Here is a 14,006-nt window from a genome sequence, read left to right as displayed (position 1 = left end):
CCTCAGGCAGCAGGCCCTGGCAACGGGGAGAATAGGCCAACCCACTAACGCGGGCTAAAGGCCAGGCCTGGGGTCCCCTGCCAGACGCTCCCTGACTGCCCACCATTCTGCCCTTTGACTGAACAATCTGTCTCGCAAAAACAATTGCCATTCAGTGTTCAGGAGATGAGCACCAAGTGCAAAATATTTACCATCCAGAAGTTAAGCTTCGGCACAAAATTGGTTGCCTCCTCAGTGAATTAAATTCAATTAGCTGCCTCCTTATCTCAGCTGTGCGTTGTAATAGCTGGTGACACCCGCCTCTGCCCACGTCTATGTAAGGGAGTTCGGGGAGCGGGGGGCGACGCGGGCACTTGGTGGGGTGTGCCGTCGGCAGACTATTTTGCCGCAAGACGATCACCTCCTTTAGCAGCAAAGGAATCGTCGGCTTTTCCTCCACATTTATTTCCACTGAGGATTTTGCTCCCCCTGCCCTCCCCACATCCATACTCAGCACTCAGAGAGCGGCAGGAGACCACTCTGCTCTGACAACCGTCTCTGCCACTGACATTATCTCCTAATTATCTTCTCAGCAGCGATGGCTGGGTACCAGTCCTCAACTTGTGCAAAATGATTCTCATACCCCATCTGATTGGGAGGAAAGGAAAAGTCTGTCGTTCTTCGAGCTTCTCGGGGCTGTTACCGCTTTTCCAAAGGAGCCTAAATAATGTTCACAACAATCAGAAGGGAGAAAACACACAGGTTACTTCAAATGACCATTACTCAGAGCAGGAGAACGTGTTCACAGCCAGATGAATGTTTCTGTACAGGGTAACTCTTATCCTCAGCAGACCTTCCAAGCGCCAGGGCCATTAAGTTAATGGCCTGAAACAGAGCCCAAAGACCCGTGTTTCTTCTACGACACTCGCTCTGCGTGGTGGGATGTACTGGAGGCTTCAAAACAGGATTACTATTATTTTTTTTAGAACAGATGACTTTTTTCCAACAGCCTTGAGGGACGCAGCTGCACAGTCCATGGCAAGCTTTGCAAGGGAGAAGCCAGTTTGGCCTGGAAATCAGGTGGCTGTGTTTAAAGGTCAACTTTAACAGGTTTGTCCTTAGAGAAACCAAGGCTGGAAGTCCCTCCCCCTCTCCAAAATCCCTCCCCGACCTCAAGCCCCTTCTCCGGCCTCTAGTCACCTCTTGGTGACTTATGCCAGTGTCTGATGACCTCAGCTTGTTTCTTTTCCCCAGTGAAAGAGCCAGTGAAGAGCCAGTTGGTCAGATAAATGGAGCCTAAAACGACTGAGCTTTGGGTAACTCCTCTTAGTTTCATAAACCCAGAATCCTGGCCCGCCACCTTGGTGGTTCAAGGGGAACCAGTAAAGGGCTGCGGATGGAAACAGCACCCAAAGTGTTTGCAGGCCTGACACCTTGGGTAAGGACCACTCACAGAGTTCCACTGTGGGTCAATCAGCCACCCTCCTAAACCATTCCTCCTCAGGGACTCTCAGGGGACAGTCTCGGGGAAGGACAAAGGCCTGAGAGTTTGGCACAAGGCACACCACGATGTTATTTGCTTCTTGAAGATCTGGTCAACAGCTTTTAGACCTCCAGACCAGAGCAGGCGTGGGGGTTTGCTCTAACTGGGAACTGGAGCTGGAGCTCTGGTTTGACTCTGAGCCTACTGTGTAATTATCTACAAAACACCTACTGGTTTAATAACAACAACCAGGCCGTTTTCTTTCACTTTGCAAAAATAAAGTTATTAGAGTAACCTCCCAAGCCATCAGATTACTGGTCCTCAAGCCTCAGAATTGCTCAGGTGAAAGGAACTGTCTAAATTTTAAAAAGCAGCATTAACGATTCTATTACTGGCTTTTATGAGAGAAAATGTTAGAAGAGGGTGTTGCAAAGCCCAAGCTGAAATATGCTGGCTTCTTTTTTCCAAAAATACAGCAGCCGGTGCTTCCCCAAGCCTCCTTTCCTCCATCCTGTCCCCCTGCCCCCCAGCTCTGCAGGGTGCCAGCTTTGCCTGTCTCTGGAGTGTGGTCATCAGCAAGGCCCCCCCTGCCACTCTAGGAAGCTGGGACACGTGGGTCATCAGCTGGGCTGCCAGCTGATGTTTATAACTTCAGGCCTCTGGTATTCCTTGTAAATAATTGGGGGAATAAATGCCTCCCCAGTGCTAGTCTTTCCTTATTCAGTCCTCAAATCGCACAAAGGTTTGATTTGTTGGCCAGTTACTGCGTGTCCTACAGTGGAGGAGAGAAAAATGTAATCCCGGTGAAGAAGTATTAATCATTGGCGAGGACCTGCAAGGCACTGAGGTGGGCCCGGAGAATGCGAGCATGAACAAGCGCTGCCTTTGGGATGCTGAGCAAAGACCAGTCCTCACTCTTGAGGAGCAGAGAGCCCCAGAGACAAACGGCAGGTGCTAGTCTGTGACACGACGTTGGCCAGGTCAGGCTGTGGCCAAGTGCTGGGAGGCAGCAGAGGGAGCCCTTCCCAAAGCGGGGATGGGGGAAGGCTTCCAGGAGGCTGAGCTGGACTGAGATACACAGGATTTCTGTAGGAAGACAGAATGACGCGGGGACATAAGGCAGAAAAGTGCTAGTGTCCGCAGAGGGCGGGAAGGTTTCGAGGAAAGCCAGCAGGGGCGTGCAGAGGAGCAGAGAGATGGGCTGTGTCTGCAGGACAGGCCACTAGGGGGGCGTGGAGGCCATGCTGAAGAATCTGAGTCTGAGTCTGCACTCTGCCCATATTGGGCAGCCACGGAGAGTTTAAAAGGGAGGGCCTCTGTCTGATACTCATGCTCCCTGTGACTGAAGCGTCCCCCTCCTCCTGCTGAGGACCTCTCACCTTCCAGGCATAAGGAGTAAGGCAGGGAGAGGGCCACCACCCGGCCACCAGCTCTCTCCTCACCCCACAGTGCAAGTGCTGGGGGCTCTGACACCTGGGTCGGTCTCAACTCTGATCCCACTGCTCTGCTGCGTGACAGCAGGTCAGTCCCGCCCCCCGTCTGAATTTCACTCAGGGATGTAAGTTGACCTCTGAGGTCCTGAACCACTCCAAGAGCATCTTCATGATTTAGGGACAGCCCATTTAGGAACAGGCATGGCTATGGGCTGCAGCTCTGCCTCCCCTATTTCCCCCGTGGGAGGAAGGTCAAGGGGGAAAGACCAGAACCATCCCTTTCACCAGTGGCTAACACACCTTTGCACCAAACCGCAGCAATTTACCTGTATCTACGGGCAGCTTTAGGGCTCAGCAACTGGTAGTGGTGGACGCAGAAACCAATAAGCCTGAAGGCACAAACGATAATGACCGCCGCTACCAACATGTGCTGGGCACCTTACATAAGGTCTCCCTTAAACCTTAAAACAACTTGTGTGCTAGATATTCTGTGGATGGGAAATCCGAGGCTAAGAGAGGTGAAGTAGAGTGAGCAGCAGACTCCACAAGTGGTGGAGCAGGTCGGTCCGGCCCATCCCGTACACTGTTCCCAGATTCATCCTTCCGAAGCAGGTTTGCCGAAGCAGCTTTGCTCTGTGTCCTGTGTATGAACTTCCTTCCGGGGCCTACCCACCAATCGGGAAACAGAGTCCAAACTTCTTAGCATCGCACTTCGAGACCTATTATATGGTTCCAGTCTTCTCTCTACTCCCCAAACCTTGAATTACCGGTCATCCTGAGACTGTGCCCTGTGTGTTCTCACGTCTGGTGTCGGCTCACCTTGCCCCCTCCATCTATGATATCCCGGTGCCATCTGTGCCTGTCAAAACAGCCCCCCACACACACCTGTAGACATCAGCTCCGTGTCGTCTCCCTGGAAGCTCCAGCCTCTCCACCCAGCCCTGTGTTTTCCCTGCACCAGATCCTCCTTTAAGACACTCAGCATTTTGAGTCAGACAAGTTTGTGTTGCACGGAACACTTCCCAAGACTGCAGGATGTTCAGTATCCCTGGACCTGCCCAAGCCCTGTGCCAAGAGATGATCCCCAGCGTTTGTGACAGTTAAAATAATGTCCCTCACATTTCCAACCACTCTCCGGATTGAAACCTGACTGCCTTGGGTAACAGTGTGTTTACGTGTCTATCTCCCCCAGTGGACTACTCATATCTTGAGAGTAGGTATTATTTTTGGGTTCGGCTTTGCATTTCCTATAAGCCAAGTGCAATGCCCTGCACATTTCAAGCACAGGTATGTCCACTGAATGTACATAGAGGACAGTGGTTTTATTTCCCTACTTTATAAGTACACTGATTTTTTAACTTCCATAGTCAAAGAGAGCAGTAGTAATCCCCATGCCAATACAAACCCTTACTGGTTCTGTCATTTAGTCACCTAAATTTTTATTTGATTCTCTGAACATTAAGAATCTAGAAAATAGGGGCACCTGGGTGGCTCAGTCCATTAAGCATCCGACTTCAGCTCGGGGCATGATCCACCAGTTCATGAGTTAGAGCCCTCAGTCAGGCTCTCTGCTGTCAGCATGGAACCTGCTTCAGATCCTCTCTCTCCTCCCTCTGTGCCCCTTCCCCACGCTCTCTCTCTCTCTCTTTCAAAAATAAATAAACATCTGGGGCACCTGGGTGGCTCAGTCAGTTAAGCCTCAAACTCTTGGTTTCAGCTCAAGTCATGATCTCCCAGCTTTGTGGGTTCAAGCCCCGAGTTGGGCTCTGTGCTGACAGAATGCAGCCTGCTTAGGATTCTCTCTCTCTCTCCATTCTCTCTCTCTCTCTCTCTCTCTGCTGTTCCCTCACTTGTGCTATCTCTGTCTCTCTCAAAATATATACACTTTAAAAATAACTATTTTTACAGAAGTTCCTATATCTGCCATTCACTAATGCATTCATTCACTAATACAAAAACTACAGAATCTCCAAGAGAACATAAAGATATTTATCCAAGCTCCTACTACTGGCCGATGTGGAACAAATACATAAAGACATCTGAAGCTAGATCCCAACACTGACAGGTCCTGACATTTCTAGCTCAGGCAGGGTCACTTTCAGAAAACACCACCTTGCTTCTGGAGCCTAGCGTCCAGGCTTCACCTTGCAGCCAGGTAGATGCACAGGGTAAATCAAGGCTGCTTGCTTGAACCTCCATCAAAGCTGGCACAGCCTTTGAGTTTCCAGAAATAGGTCATGATTGGCACGGAAGTAGAAGAATGTAATGTCTTTCTGTCTCCAGTATGAAATTTATGAGGACCAGAATTTGCCCGGGGTGGGACTCTGGGGGACTGAGTCAGCTCTCTGAATCCTACACGGGAGATGGCCCAGGACTGCCACAAAAGAAAGAGCTGGAATGGCAGTAACTGGTAGCAGAGATGGGCACTGGTCTTGGGAGTCAAGAGGCCCAGGTCCCGATCCTGGCTCCAGCTCCACTAGGCATGTGACCTTGTCAAGTCAAGTAACCTCCCCGAACTTCACCCATGGGGTGTGATATTACCTGCTTGCTTACCTCTATGGTAGTCAAATGAGTTAATATATACAGATAGGCGTTTTATTTATTTATTTTTGAAGGTTTATTTTTGAGAGAGAGTACGTGAGCAGAGGAGGAGCAGGTGGGAGGGTGGGTGACAGAGGATCTGAAGCGGGATCTGTGCTGAGAGCAGGGAGCCTGATGGCGGGGCTCAAAGTCACGAACTGTGAGATTCTGACCCGAGCTGAAGTCGGGACCCTTAACTGACTGAGCCGCCCAGGCGCCCCTTATTTTTTTTTTAAGATTTTATTTTTAAGTACTCTCTACACCCAAAGTGGGGCTCCAATTGACAACCCCAAGATCAAGAGTAGGGCATGACTGCAGGTTGACTCCACGAGGAAATGACTGCAAAGACTATTCCTGAAGGAGACTCAGGCAGTTGTGTTTCCTTCGGTCAATAGTAAACAAAACACAATTTTCACATTCTTTGTCCTCCAGATAATAAAGCAATTCGTATTCACTACAGAAGAGCAGAGAGCAAAACCAAGAAAACCGAGTATATCCACTGTCTTAGCTCAGGCCGCCATAACAAAATACCACAGACCGGGTGCCTTTAACAACAGACATTTACTTTCTCACAGTTCTGGGGGCTGAAAGTCTGAGATCAGGGTGTCGGTGTGGTCAGGTTCTGGGGAGACCCTTCTTCTTGGCTTGCAGACAGCTGCCTTCTAGCTTCGTTTTCACCTGATGCACATGCAAGTGCCCAGAGAGAGACATCTCTCTTCTTCTTATAAGGCCTAATTCTATAGAGAATTAGGACCCCTCCCTTATGACTTCATTTAACCCTAATTGCCTCCAGACAGGCCCTATCTCCAAATACAGTCAGTCACATTGGGAGTCTAGAGCTGCAACATATGAATTAAAGGAGACACAATTCAGGCCATAGCACCCACAATCTCACTTGCCTGGAGAAAACCACTCTTTATCCTTAGAGGTGTATCCTTAGTAGGTGTATCTCCTACTATTCTCCTAAGTGCACGGATTAAGAGAGAGAGAAAAACATGACACCATGAGGAATAGTTTGTGGCTGGCTATTTTCACTCAACAGGATATGGTGACAGTCTTTCCACATCATCAAATTTACTTTCCCCACATTGATTTTAGTAACCCGCCTATTCCTCGGTATGGCCGCATTATTGTTCCTATGGTCCCAATTTTAGCCTTTTAGTTTGCAGCCAACTTTCCCCATTACAGAGAGTGCTGGGATGAACAGCCTTGACTGCTTCCTTAGGACAGATTACTGAGAGTGCAGGTATAGGTCAATGGGCCTGGGCACTTCTAAAGACTTTTTTTTTTTAATTAAAAATTTTAAAGTTTATTTATTTATTTTGATAGAGACAGAGACAGCATGAGCGGGGAAAGGGCAGAGAGAGAGGGAGAGGGAGAATCTCAAGCAGGCTCCCAGCTGCCAGCGCAGAGCCCGACGCAAGGCTCGAACTCACAAAACCGTGAGATCGTGACCTGAGCTGAAACCAAGAGTCAGATGCTCAACCGACTGAGCCACCCAGGTCCCCCTCTGAAACCTTTGATGAGCAGTGTCAGAACATCTGCGCTCATTTATACTCCCACCAGTAGCAAATGAAAATGTAGCCTCACTTTCTTCAACATTAACTTTTTATTTGGGGATAAATTTCTACCTACAGAACAGTTGCAATGACAGTACAGAGAACAGAGTTCCTATATGCCTATTACCCAGTTTCTCCTAGGGCTAAATAACATATTACCAAACCATGGTGCATCTGTCAAATCTGAGAAATTAACACTAATACATTACTGTTCACTCAACTGCAGACTTAGTTCTCACTTCACCAGCTTTTCTAAGGTCCTCCTACTCTCCCAGGATTTAACCCAGGACACCACGTTGTGGGGTTTTGTTTGTTTGTTTGTCATACTGCATTGTGTATTGTGTGGCATCACGCAGCATTATTTACAATGGCCAAATTATGGAAGCAGCCCAAGTGTCCATGGACAGATGAGCGGGTAAAGACGATGTACACTTTTTAACTCTTACTTTTTATCAGCTACAGGAAAATCCCCTGTGTCTAATGCTAACTAGTAATTATTGTTCATTGCTTCAGGGTATGTCTTGTTCCAGCCTATGCTTGTTGCATCAGCAAAGTTACTGCGATACAAGGCAGTGAGAATGATTTAGAGAAATTGACCATTATGGTTTATCTCCCCAAACTCTGTAAAATGCCAAGGGGAAGGCTCTTTGTGTGGGAAAGGTCATGCATGTGTTCCCACAGGGTCTCTCATGTCACTGTTAGGCAGGAATCATAAACAACAGCATCACATTTGGATTTTGCTCTATATTTGGAAAATTTGGCTCCTCATTACAAGGCAAGTTGATGCTATCTTATTTAGTTCATTCTTTTGCTCATCTCCTGTAATCATTAAATTACAGAGCCATATTTCCAAAGCTCTAGGGCGGGGGGCGGGGGGACGGATTAGGAATAAAATCTTTTAAGCTTCTGCAGAAAAGATTTGGATTCGTTTACGAATGGTGGGTGCAGAGCCTGGGGAATGATCTATTCCCAGCCGACCTAGGTGAATGATTTGCTTCATTTTCCGTGGCTCTGTGATGTTCTCTTTTTAATGCAGAACAAGGATGGCACCTTTAATATTCTGTTCCTGAATGTATCCCTGATGGCTCCATGACCCTATCCCCAGAGGTAACAGTGAATGGAGGAACGAGAAGTCATAAAATATAGGAATGATCAGAAGGGAGAAAATGAAAGCTGAGAAAAGGCTGCTGGGTTGTTTATCAAACTACCCTGAATAAGGCCGTTTTGATCCCGTGGAGCAGCTCTGTGCCTTTCTCAGCACTGTCTATTTGAAAGTCTTTGTTCTTTCCTTAGAGAGACTGTTTCTCTTAGGTGATTCAAAAACTTAACAAATATTTAGTGAGCCATTAGAACAATTCTCAGGCCAACATTCATAGGACTTATCTCCCAAGCTCCACATCTATCTGAAACCATGATTGATTTGCTTATATTTTCATTTTCTCTCATTTTCTCTGAGAGTCCAATTTGGACACTTCCAGCAAGTGGCGGTGGGGACAACTATTTGTTTCTTCAGGCAGTCTAGCCTCAGCTTAGGATTTCCCCCAGGCCATCGCCACCGGCCCCTATTCAGAGGGGAAGTAATATGGGACCAAGTTTGTGGTTCTCCTGGGGAATCTCCTAGAAGGACTCTACTGGTGAGAGCTGCTACAACTGTCTCCTCCCAGGCAACTCTGCCAGGATGTGGTTCTGCAGGCCAGATTTGCATTCCAAATGCAGGACCCACGTGCCTCATTATATTGCGTGTCTTAATTAAGAATGAGAGAGAAAAATCAGAGCAGAAATACATCTCTAAGATGGTATTATTGATCCCGTAGCCTCCTCATGGAGTCCCCCAAGGACCACCCTCCTCGACTGTCCTTACTTCTGTGACCAGGAGGCAAGCCCCTGAGAGCTGCCTGAGGACCAAGGGCAAACGGACTCACAGCCCCCACAAATCACAGCTAACCAGCATGAGCTCAAAGTCTCAAGCACCTTCTAGCGTGCAAAGGTGTGCTTGAGGTTGGCTTGTTTAAAATCACCTTGGGGACCAAGGACTGGAATTGATGTCCCTAAGTATTGCAAGTTGTGGAGAGCTCAGGCAATAAAAGGAACAGCCAAATTTCTTGCTTATAGCTTCCTTCAGGCTGCACCTCCAGACCTCATTAATCAAAGGAGTTAACATCCAGACACATTCATTTCTCTTATCTATCTACCTACCTACCTATCTAGAACATGATCAAGAGAGAAGCAGAGGGGGAGAGAGAGGGAGAGAGAGAGAGAGAGAGAGAGAGAGAGAGAGAGAGAGAATCTTAAGCAGGCTCCATGCCCAGCTTGGAGCCGGACGTAAGGCTTCCCTGGGATCTAGACCTGAGCCAAAATCAAGAGTTGGATGCTTAACTGACCGAGCTATCCAGGCACCCTCATCTCTCTTTTTAACACTTTATGTCTCGTGTCTTTGATTAATTCAATCAATAAAGACGATTTCATGGTGCCAAGCGCTCTTATTAGTATCTTAAAATTTGGCCTCTAATTTTACCGACCGGGGATATAGCAGAATCTAGGGGGATCTCTTTGTTCCTAATGAGCCAAGCATCTGAAATTGGCGAAAGGATTCTTTCGCCAGTTCTATTCAAATGAAGTCAAGATGTACAAAAGCCCATGCCTGGGAATCCGTCCTGAGAAAATGGTTCGAAATGTTGGAAATGCGTTTGGGGAAAGGGGCCTTGTCTGCCATTTGCTCTTTGTCCGTGCTGCTGCCTGCTGCCCGCACCCTGCTCTGCCACGTCACTGGGTCCTTCCCCCCTGCTTCTCAGACCTTTGCCTGCACCACAGCCGCTCACAACCTGTAGCTCTGAAATCCCCTTCATTCCCTTCAGTGTCAGGGGACAGGGGACTCTTGGGGGTCCAGGGGTGGGTGGGAGTGTGCTTACTGCCTGGTATCTTATAAATCATTCACCAGGGATTCTGAAAAGTCACCAATACCGCACGACTGTGGTGGGTGGCAGGTTCTGGGATTGCACTGCACAGCCATGTTGGTGAGGACTGGGTTTGGCCATGCTGAGGTAACAGACCGGTGCTTACAAGCCCAAACCGCCTAGTTTACTAGCTTTCACTAGCTACGTCACTTCAGGCAAGTTAGGTAACCACGTCGTGCTTCACTGCTCATGTGTCAAACAGAGACAGTAATAGTACTGACTTCATAAGTTGGTATAAAAATTAGTATATAAGCCAAGCACTTAGAGCAGTACTTGGCATGTGATAGTGATTATAACGATAAAACAGAGGGGGGGAAAACCCCAAAGAATTTTCTTCTGTATGTTTAAAAAAAAAAAAAAGGGAAAAAAAAGTCTAGACATAAATAGTGCAGAACTGGTATGGGAGCTTCATGGTATTATTAGAGCCAGACTCCTCTCTTTCTGTTCCCTCTTCAAGGTTACTTCATAACACAAGATAACTGCTGGAGCTCCAGTCATTGCAGAGTTCTCTCAAAATCCTCCTCCTCCTCGGTGCAATGCTGGGCAATTCAGCTTCCTCTTTGTGCTGCCCTCACCTAGATCTGAATACCCAGGGGTCTTCTACAACCAAAACGCTCATCAAACCAATCAAGCATTTCTCGAAACCAAAGACTGGATAAGCTGGTGGGTAGATCCATGTATTTCTCCTGCCCCCTCCTCTCACTCCTCCAAAGCATCAGTAAAGGGATTTGGAAAGGATGCAAACCCGCAAGGGCCATGAAGAGACAGAAGAGGGGATGGCAACAACAATATTTTGGAAGCCAAAAAGCAGATGGGGAAGTGCCGAATGATTTAGGCATTTCTGAGAAAGCTGAAATAGAAGCCAACAGGTAGGAAACAAACACACACACAAACAAAACAAACAGGAGTCCCTTTTACAGCCCACCCCCAAAGGCTCAGGGATTGGCCAACAGGTACCATGGGTAATGATGGTGAAGGTGGAGCCCAAAGCAGGATTGGTGAAAAGGCTGTTTCAGAAACAGTTGGAGGGATACCGGGCTGGCTCAGTTGGTAGAGCATATGACTCTTGATCTCAGGGTCGTGAGTTCCAGCCCCATGTTGGATGTAGAGATTAGTTGTTTTTTTGTTTTTTTGTTTTTTTTTAATTTTAATGTTTATTTATTTTTAAGAAGGAAAGAGAGAGACAGAGTGCGAGCAGGGGAAGGGCAGAGAGGGAGAGGGAGACACAGAATCTGAAGCAGGCTCCAGGTTCTGAACTGTCAGCACAGAGCCCGCCGCAGTGCTCGAATCCACAAGCCATGAGATCACAACCTCAGCTGAAGTCGGACGCTTAACTGACTGAGCCACCCAAGTGCCCCTAGAGATCATTAAAAAAAAAAAAAAGCATTTAGACCCCCAGATCCCCTCTCCTGGGTGGTGGTCTCCCCCCTACCCCAGCTAGAAACTTGAGGTCTATTATCTGGAGACAAGAGAGGGTCTCAGGTCTGAGAAACATGACCCAAGTTTTTAGCTGGAACACAGGGTAATTGGAGGATGTTTAAGTGTTGAATATTGAAAGCCCAAACTCCTTCTCCCACTGGCTCCCAGGTGTATACTCTCCAAGCAGGAAACTGGCTGGATGCATCTTCTCAGGGAATGAGACTTCCTGACATCAGGGAGACATCGATAGGACCCAGCCGATAAGGACAAGACCCACAAGGTAAACAATCCACAACTGGCAGAGATTCCAATCAGTCTAGGATCAGCCTCTTGGGAAAGAGATCAAAAAACCCAACAGAAACTACCTGGAATGAACAAAACTTAAAAAAAAAAAAAAAGACAAAAAAACATGGCATAAAGAAACAAGGTCAATGACATCATGAATAAACAATCAGACAAATCAAGGATGTGGGACACATCAGAAGACAATTGGCCAAGTCTCTTGGAGTCAGTTTGATGACAAAAAGGGGTATGAGGGGGAACCCGCTTTAAATAAAAAAGTTATAACAACCAAATGCAGTCTGTGGTATTTGATTGGCTCCTGGTTTTTTTTTTTTTAATTTTTTTTTTCAACGTTTATTTATTTTTGGGACAGAGAGAGACAGAGCATGAATGGGGGAGGGGCAGAGAGAGAGGGAGACACAGAGTCGGAAACAGGCTCCAGGCTCTGAGCCATCAGCCCAGAGCCCGACGCGGGGCTCGAACTCACAGACCGCGAGATCGTGACCTGGCTGAAGGTGGACGCTTAACCGACTGCGCCACCCAGGCGCCCCATGGCTCCTGGTTTAAAAAACAAATTGTAAAAGATATTTTTGGAACAACCAAGGAAATTTGAATAAACACTAGGTGTCAGAAACTAGGGACCTTCCTTCTTCCAGGTGGCCGGGAAGACGGCGGACATTCAGACTGAGTGTACCTACCAAAAGCAGCCAACCATCTTTCAAAATAAGACGAGGGTCCTGCTAGGAGAAACTGGCTGGAGAAGTTCCTGTGATACTACAGAAACATTGGTCTGGGCTTCAAGATGCCCAAGGAGGCCATTGAGGGCACCTAATATCAACCAAAAATGCCCCTTTACTGACGTCTCCATCCAAGGGCAGATTCTGTCTGGTGTGATGACCAAAACAAAGATGCAGAAGACCACTGTCACCTCCACCACATCTGAAAGTATAACCACTTTGAGAAACACCATAAGAACATGTCCGTGGACCTGTCCCCGTTTCAGGGATGCCCAGATTGGCGACACTGTCACAGTGGGCAAGTGCTGGCCCTTGATCAAGACTGTGTGCTTCAATGTACTCAAAGTCACGAAGGCCACTGGCACCAAGGAACAATTCCAATAAGTTCCGAGACTAGAAGTCTGCCCACACCCCCAAAGGAAATAAAGTTATTTTCCCAGTCAAAAGAAAAAAAAAAAAAGAAAAAAAGAAAAGAAAGAGAAGAAGAAAAGAAAAAAAAGAAACTAGGAAATTAGTCTACTTTAAAAAAAGTACTGTTTATTATTGAAAGGTATGTGATGAAGTTTATTTTGGAGAATGTCCTTACTTTTTGGATTGCTTCAGATTCTGTGTCTCCCTTTCTCTCTGCCCCTACCCCACTCATATTGTCTCTCTCAAAAATAAAATAAGCATTACAAAAATTAAAAAAAAAAAAAAATGAACGACACTTAACTGACTGAGCCACCCAGGCACCCATGGCTTTGTTTGTAATGGTATAAAACTGAAAAGGACTTAAATGTCCATTGTTTAGAAAAACTGGTTGAACGAGCTAAAATATAGCCACACATTGCCATAAAAAGCAATGAGGAAAAACTCTAACTATTGACATGGAATGGTCTTCAGGATATACTGTTTAATGAAAAAACTATAGTGTGCTACTTTTCACATGGGAAGGAAGGGAAAATACTAATTATATAAGCACTGGAGCGCGCCTGGGTGGCTCATTCAGTTGAGCGTCTGACTTCGGTCAGGTCATGATATCATGGTCTGTGAGTTCGAGCCCAAAATCGGCTCTGTGCTGACAGCTCAGAGCCTGGAGCCTGCTTCGGATTCTGTGTCTTCCTCACTCTCTGCCCCTCCCCTGCTCGTGCTCTGGCTCTCTGTCTCTCAAAAATAAACACTAAAAAAAAAAAAAAAGAAACAAAACAAAACACTGGAAAGCAAATCATCAACAAATAAAATGGTTAGAAGCAGGCAACGGGGCAGGGGAGGAAAGGGGTCAGCACTCACTTACACACCGATTATATAGTTTCAGCTTTGGAATCATGGTCTCATAACCAAAAAATTTACTGGTAAAGAGAAAAACCCCTAGGTTTACAAAGACTGAAATAATGTGAGAAAGTCTTGTGATATTAAGTATAAATGTAATACTCAACATCTTATGTTCCACATGTTTACAACAGTGTGAAAAAATAGTCCTAGCCTTGGCATGGAATAATGACTACAAGGGCATGGGACACAGAGTTACATGGTTGCTCTCCTTCTCCTTGCTTGTGTTCTCAATACTCTCATGCATCTGAACTCATTTAATGATGGGAAAA

The 14,006-nt window shown here is 46.8% G+C and overlaps 1 pseudogene; it reads left to right on the top strand.

The window, feature by feature from the left end:
* The first annotated feature begins 577 nt into the window (after nucleotides 1-577).
* Nucleotides 578-12,826, top strand: LOC122467100 (annotated as a pseudogene).
* The last annotated feature ends 1,180 nt before the right edge of the window (nucleotides 12,827-14,006 follow it).

This window comes from Prionailurus bengalensis, chromosome A3 (assembly GCF_016509475.1).
Source record: "Prionailurus bengalensis isolate Pbe53 chromosome A3, Fcat_Pben_1.1_paternal_pri, whole genome shotgun sequence".
Lineage (NCBI taxonomy): Eukaryota > Metazoa > Chordata > Mammalia > Carnivora > Felidae > Prionailurus > Prionailurus bengalensis.
This window is presented reverse-complemented; position numbering and strand designations above follow the sequence as displayed.